This window comes from Artemia franciscana, chromosome 4 (genome assembly GCF_032884065.1).
Source record: "Artemia franciscana chromosome 4, ASM3288406v1, whole genome shotgun sequence".
Taxonomy (NCBI): Eukaryota; Metazoa; Arthropoda; class Branchiopoda; order Anostraca; family Artemiidae; genus Artemia; species Artemia franciscana.
Genome location: NC_088866.1, coordinates 34,566,324 through 34,573,587, shown reverse-complemented (window position 1 = coordinate 34,573,587; position 7,264 = coordinate 34,566,324).

Here is a 7,264-nt window from a genome sequence, read left to right as displayed (position 1 = left end):
CTTTGTGATTCAGGAGTCATTCTTAAGGAATTGGGACAAAATTTAAGCTTTAGTGTAAAGACCGAGGTATCGACGAGGGGTGAGCCCCCTCATATAAGCAAAAAAACATACGAATATAGAAGTTCGCTACGTAAGTTAATTCTTAAGTTACGTATACTTTTTACTTATGAAAATGCTCTTAAAAAATTAAAAGTTATAGTTGCCTTTTGAAGTAATAAAAAATTGGAGGGCAACTAGGTCTTCTCCCTCGCTCCTTTTTTCTCAAAATCTTCCGATTAACACTATGAGAAAGCCATTTAGCAAAAAAAAAAAAAGTTTGTGCAAATTTAGTTTTAATTATTTATGTGTGGAGAGCCAAGATCAAAACATGCATTAACTCAAAAACGTCTAGAAATTAAACAAAAAAAAGTTTTTTTAAATGAAAGTAAAGAGCGACATTAAAACTTAAAACTAACAGAAATTACTCCGTATATTAAAGGGGATTCTCCTCCTCAGCGCCCCGCTCTTTACACTAAAGTTTTTCACTGTTTTAAAAAGTAGAGTTAAGAGAAAGAGTCAAACTTTAGCGTAAAGAGCGAGGTGCTGAGGAGGAAAAGCCCATTTCATATACGGAGTAATTTCTGTTCATTTTAAGTTTTAATGTCGCTCTTTACTTTCAATTGAAAAAACTTGTTTTTTTTGTTTAGCAGAAACATAACGACCAATTTAGTCGAAACTTTGCATTAAAACTTACAAGATGACTCTTGTCCGTAAAAAAAAGTGTCCTTACACTATCAACCGTACAGCAGCACTACACTTTATCCATATTCACTCCATCCAGCCAGCCATGAGGATTTAGTGCATTAATATATATTTATTTGTTTATTTTTTAATACACCGACCCTTGTACTGAAGGTTTGATTATAGTGAGAATCCAATTAATCCATTCATTTTATATGCGCATATACTACTTTAAAAAAAACCCTAATTTCTACACCGCCCAAGAGGTAGAGGTCAAGGCGCGTTTTTTTTTTTTTTTTTTTTTTTTTTTGTACAGGTATCGCCAGTTTCTTTCACTTTTTGATACTAGTCAAAAAATTACTAGTAAATAGTCCAAGTAAGTAAGGAATTAATAGCCAACTTACTAGTTGCTTCATTTTACTTTGCTTGATCTTTATTAATTGTATTTATTCCGATGAGTGGATCTAAATCTTCTATTAAGCTTTTAAAACTTTGATAAAACTGAATGGTTATATTTGAATTTGTCCCTTCACCTTCAGTCAACTTCAGTCATGTTTCCCTTCACCTTCAGTCAACATGAGCTTCTACCAAGTGTCCATTTTACTAAAGCCTCTTAATAAAAAAAAGTCTTTTTCCAATGAGGTGTGCAAAAAGAGACACAGCTAGCACTGTAATCTGTTGTTGTTAGCAGTTTTGCCTGTCTTCGTCCCAGACAACACAACAAGATTTCTTTAAGATTAAGGTTAAAGCCAGACGTGAATGATAACCAAGCTGCCAGCAAAAACAGAAGGAGGTTTCAACGAGATGTACTCTAGAGACGTAATTATATAGTTTAAAAAGGTGAACCCAATCCCAGATCTCGATTCACTTTGGTCAGTTGTATCTGGGAAGAAGAAAACGTAAAGCAAAGAATTTGGCCCTTCTTTGACTGTTAAAAAAAGATCCTTTGAAAATTGACACTGAAAATCCTTTGACTCTGAAAAAAATCAGGTCTGGACTCAGGTTTTGATTTTCAAAAGAAATAGTTTTGAGCCAAACAGTATTAATCGAGGAGAAACATCAAACCAATCTTCTTTATTATTTGAGGCATTATTCACTGACAAACCAGGTTCTAGAATGAGGATTGAGAATTATCAGTGAAACAAAGAATTTTATTAGACTGGACTGTCAAATTGCAGGAAGAATGTGTAAAACACAGGATAGCCGGCCCTCAACCCCCCATTGCACTTCCTGCCTGAAGGGCCTTGAAACGGGATCAGCACTGCCGGTTTGGACTTTAAGCGTCTAGTACTGTATCATATATCTTTTTTTTTGCTGTCAAATCGGAAACTGTGGAACAGTAAAATTGCTAAATTTGAGCCATGATAGTCCACAATCCCAAGCCACTGGGAACACACGATCCTAATTGTCAGTGGAACAGTATTTTCATTATCTGAATCATCAGTGGAACAGCAAAATTATAATCCATATTTTGATTTTATAATTTATTTGTCAGGCCTTTGGTTAACTTTGCCAACTGAACCTGACAGGTTCCACAACCTTTCCGTATTAGGATTTCGGCCTTGTGCTGGTTTGAGGATAGTTTTTCAATCTAACGCCGAAAATGAACACCAGACGAACATGGTTCAGCCGTTGTTCTAAAATATTTACTCAGGAATTGGGTAGCTGTTTGTCCAAATTGCGTTAAGCACAATTGTTTGACCCATCCATAAAGTTTGGATGGAATCTATGAAAATCTTTGGTTTTGGAACTCTGATCATCAGGGAATCGGGGAGACGAATTTTCTTTCAGGGAGGTTTCCAAAACACTTCACTCTGTTTTGTAATTTTAAACGACCACTAAATCGATGAATTTGTGATCAAATAGGCTTGGATGTCGCTGGAGGACAAGATAAGAAGCCATAATACATGGGAGTGACGTCGCTCTTTACCAAAGCTTCAGGTTACATTACTGTTTTGACTTGAAGAATGTGTTGTGCATTTTTCTTGTTTTTCGATTTCCACCCAGGTCCGCTACAAATATATATAAAAAAAAACTGGGAATAGTGGAAGTTATGCTCTGAAGTCCAACACTGGATCTTTTTTCTCCTGGGTCTACATGAACGATGGGGTTTTAGTGCGGATCTAGCATTAAAGTGAAGGCCCTTCGATACCTGTGTCTGGATTCAGAAACCCTACGTCTAAAGATATTTGTAGCGGACCTGGATGGAAATAAAAAACAAGAAAAATACTCTACATATTCTTCATCATTGTCTGTAACGAACTGTAAGTAAGGAGTGAGTCGGACCAACAGTAATCGAAACTCTAAAAAACGAAATCTTGATAACAATTGATACGTCAAAAAAAATGGGTTTTTAGGCTTCTACGAGCCTGAGAAAATTTGCCTGATTTTCAAAAAAGAGTGAAAAAAGCCGGAAAGTCAAGCGTCTTAATGAAAACCGCACCATCAGATAGATGTATGTCAAGAGGTTTATACTATCCATGTTTCTATAATCGAAAAATACTAGCCTCCACAAATTAAAACTTAGCTTTTGGTCAGCTACCCAATTCCTGAGTAAATATTTTAGAACAACGGCTGAACCATGTTCGTCTGGTGTTCATTTTCGGCGTTAGATTGAAAAACTATCCTCAAACCAGCACAAGGCCGAAATCCTAATACGGAAAGGTTGTGGAACCTGTCAGGTTCAGTTGGCAAAGTTAACCAAAGGCCTGACAAATCAATTATAAAATCAAAATATGGATTATAATTTTGCTGTTCCACTGATGATTCAGATAATGAAAATACTGTTCCACTGACAATTAGGATCGTGTGTTCCCAGTGGCTTGGGATTGTGGACTATCATGGCTCAAATTTAGCAATTTTACTGTTCCACAGTTTCCGATTTGACAGTAAAAAAAAAAGATATATGATACAGTACTAGACGCTTAAAGTCCAAACCGGCAGTGCTGATCCCGTTTCAAGGCCCTTCAGGCAAGAAGTGCAATGGGGGGTTGAAGGCCGGCTATCCTGTGATTTCACACATTCTTCCTGCAATTTGACAGTCCAGTATAATAAAATTCTTTGTTTCACTGATAATTCTCAATCCTCATTCTAGAACCTGGTTTGTCAGTGAATAATGCCTCAAATAATAAAGAAGATTGGTTTGATGTTTCTCCTCGATCAATACTGTTTGGCTCAAAACTATTTCTTTTGAAAATCAAAACCTGAGTCCAGGCCTGATTTTTTTCAGAGTCAAAGGATTTTCAGTGTCAATTTTCAAAGGATCTTTTTTTAACAGTCAAAGAAGGGCCAAATTCTTTGCTTTACGTTTTCTTCTTCCTAGATACAACTGACCAAAGTGAATCGAGTTTTGGGATTGGGTTCACCTTTTTAAACTATATAATTACACCTCTAGAGTACATCTCGTTGAAACCTCCTTCTGTTTTTGCTGGCAGCTTGGTTATCATTCACGTCTGGCTTTAACCTTAATCTTAAAGAAATCTTGTTGCGTTGTCTGGGACGAAGAAAGGCAAAACTGCTAACAACAACAGATTACAGTGCTAGCTGTGTCTCTTTTTGCACACCTCATTGGAAAAAGACTTTTTTTTTTTTATTAAGAGGCTTTAGTAAAATGGACACTTGGTAGAAGCTCATATTGACTGAAGGTGAAGGGAAACATGACTGAAGTTGACTGAAGGTGAAGGGACAAATTCAAATATAACCATTGAGTTTAAAAAGCTTAATAGAAGATTTAGATCCACTCATGAATAAATATCGGAATTAAATTGGAATAAATACAATTAATAAGAATCAAGCAAAGTAAAATGAAGCAACTAGAAAGTTGGCTATTAATTTCTTACTTACTTGGACTATTTACTAGTAATTTTTTGACTAGTATCAAAAAGTGAAAGAAACTGGCGATACCTATACAAAAAAAAAAAAAAAAAAAAAAAAAAACGCGCCCTGACCTCTACCTCTTGGGGGGTGCAGAAATGAGGTTTTTTAAAAGTAGTATATGCGCATATAAAATGAATGGATTAATTGGATTCTCATTATAATCAAACCTTCAGTACAAGGGTCGGTGTATTAAAAAATAAACAAATAAATAGATATTAATGCACTAAACCCTCATGGCTGGATGGAGTGAATATGGATAAAGTGTAGTGCCGCTGTACGGTTGATAGTGTAAGGACACTTTTTTTTACGGACAAGAGTCATCTTGTAAGTTTTAATGCAAAGTTTCGACTAAATTGGTCGTTATGTTTCTGCTAAACAAAAAAAAACAAGTTTTTTCAATTGAAAGTAAGGAGCGACATTAAAACTTAAAACGAACAGAAATTACTCCGAATATGAAATGGGCTTTTCCTCCTCAGCACCCCGCTCTTTACGCGAAAGTTTGACTCTTTCTCTTAACACTACTTTTTAAAACAGTGAAAAACTTTAGCGTAAAGAGCGGGGCACTGAAAAGGAGAAGCCCCTTTAATATACGGAGTAATTTCTGTTCGTTTTAAGTTTTAATGTCGCTCTTTACTTTCATTTAAAAAAACTTTTTTTTGTTTAATTTCTAGACGTTTTTGAGTTAATGCATGTTTTGATCTTGGCTCTCCGCATATAAATAATTAAAACTAAATTTGCATAAACTTTTTTTTTTGCTAAATGGCTTTCTCATAGTGTTGATCGGAAGATTTTGAGAAAAAGGGAGCAAGGGAGGAGACCTAGTTGCCCTCTAATTTTTTATTACTTCAAAAAGCAACTATAACTTTTAATTTTTTAAGAACATTTTCACAAGTAAAAAGTATACGTAACTTAAGAATTAACTTACGTAGCGAACTTCTATATTCGTATGTTTTTTGCTTATATAAGGGGGCTCACCCCTCGTCGATACCTCGGTCTTTACACTAAAGCTTAAATTTTGTCCCAATTCCTTAAGAATGACTCCTGAATCACAAAGGCCATAGAATAAATAGTTGAAATTACTAAAAAATACTTTAGCGTAATGAGCGCGGTATTACGAGGAGGTAAACCCCTCATATCCGTCATAATTTCTGTTCATTTTAAGTTTTAATGCTGCTCCTCACTTTCAGTAGAAAAAACTTTTCTTATTTTTTTTTCATTGTTTTTTTTTAAATAATGCTAGAAAATCCCGCGCCTCCTTCATTGAAAGTATTTTCCCCCAGGAGAAGTTCCTCCATGGAAAGATCCTCTCAAGTAACCCCCCCCCCCAAACCAAAAAAATCCTCCTAAAAACGTCTGTACACTTCCCAGTAACCATTACTATATGTAAACACAGGTCAAAGTTTGTAACTTGCAGCCCCTCCCACGGGGGCTGCAGGGTAGAGTCTCTGAACTCTACTTTTTAATGCAGTAAAAACAATTTAGCGTAAAGAGCGGACTGTAGGAGAGTAAGTCGACCCCAAAGACATAGCTATTAAGTATTTTGACTATATTGAATAAAATGGCTATCTCAGACTATTGATCCGGGGATTTTGGGGGGAAAAAAGCGTGGAAGGGGGCTTAAGTGCCCTCCAATTTTTTTGGTCACTTAAAAAGGGCACTAGAACTCTTAATTTCTGTTAGAATGAGCTCTTTTGTGAAATTCTAGGACCAATGAGTCGATACGATCACCCCTGGAAAAAAACAAACAAATAAACACGCATCCGTGATTTGTCTTCTAGCAAAAAATACGGAATTCCACATTTTTGTACGTAGGAGCTTGGAACTTCTACAACAAGGTTCTCTGATACGTCGAATCTGATGGTGTGATTTTTTTTAAGATCGTATGACTTTTAGGGGGTATTTCCCACTATTTTCTAAAATGAGGCAAATTTCCTCAGGCTCGTAACTTTTGATGGGTTAAAATTAATCTTGATGAAACTTATATATTTAAAATCAGCATTAAAATGCGATTCTTTTGATGTAATAATTGGTAAGAAAATTCCATTTTTTAAGAGTTTCGATTACTATTGAGCCGGGTCGCTCCTTACTACAGTTCGCTACCACGAATTGTTTGATAAATAGAACTATATCTAAGTCAGCTATATTTATAAACCCGACGATAATGGGGATCAAAAACCTAAAAATGCGTAAAAGAATATTAAACACAAAAATTTTACCCGTGATAGAATATGGAGCAGAGATATGGGGTGGAGAAACGGTGCAGCAACTGGAGTCCCTTCAGCTCCAGTATTATAAAAGAGTGTTTGGTCTACATCAGACAACTCATTCACAGATTCTGAAAGGTGATATGGGCCTGTTTTCTTTAAAGCTACGTAGGTATATTTTAATGCTTAGATTCTGGTTGAAGTTAACTAAGAGTAATGAAGATAGACCAGTAAGAGTGGCATATGAAGAGATGTTGAAATTTGGTTTAAAAACCTCGTGGCCATCCCAAATTAAATCATTACTAGAAAAAGTAGGAATGCCTTATTTATGGAATAATGGTCTTTGCTCTCGTGATGTACCAACAAATTTAGAAAGCCAGGAACGATTTATATTAGAGAGTCAGGAAATTCAGCATTGGCAAGGGCTGTTTTTTGATTCTACAACCCTACAACATTATAATCAG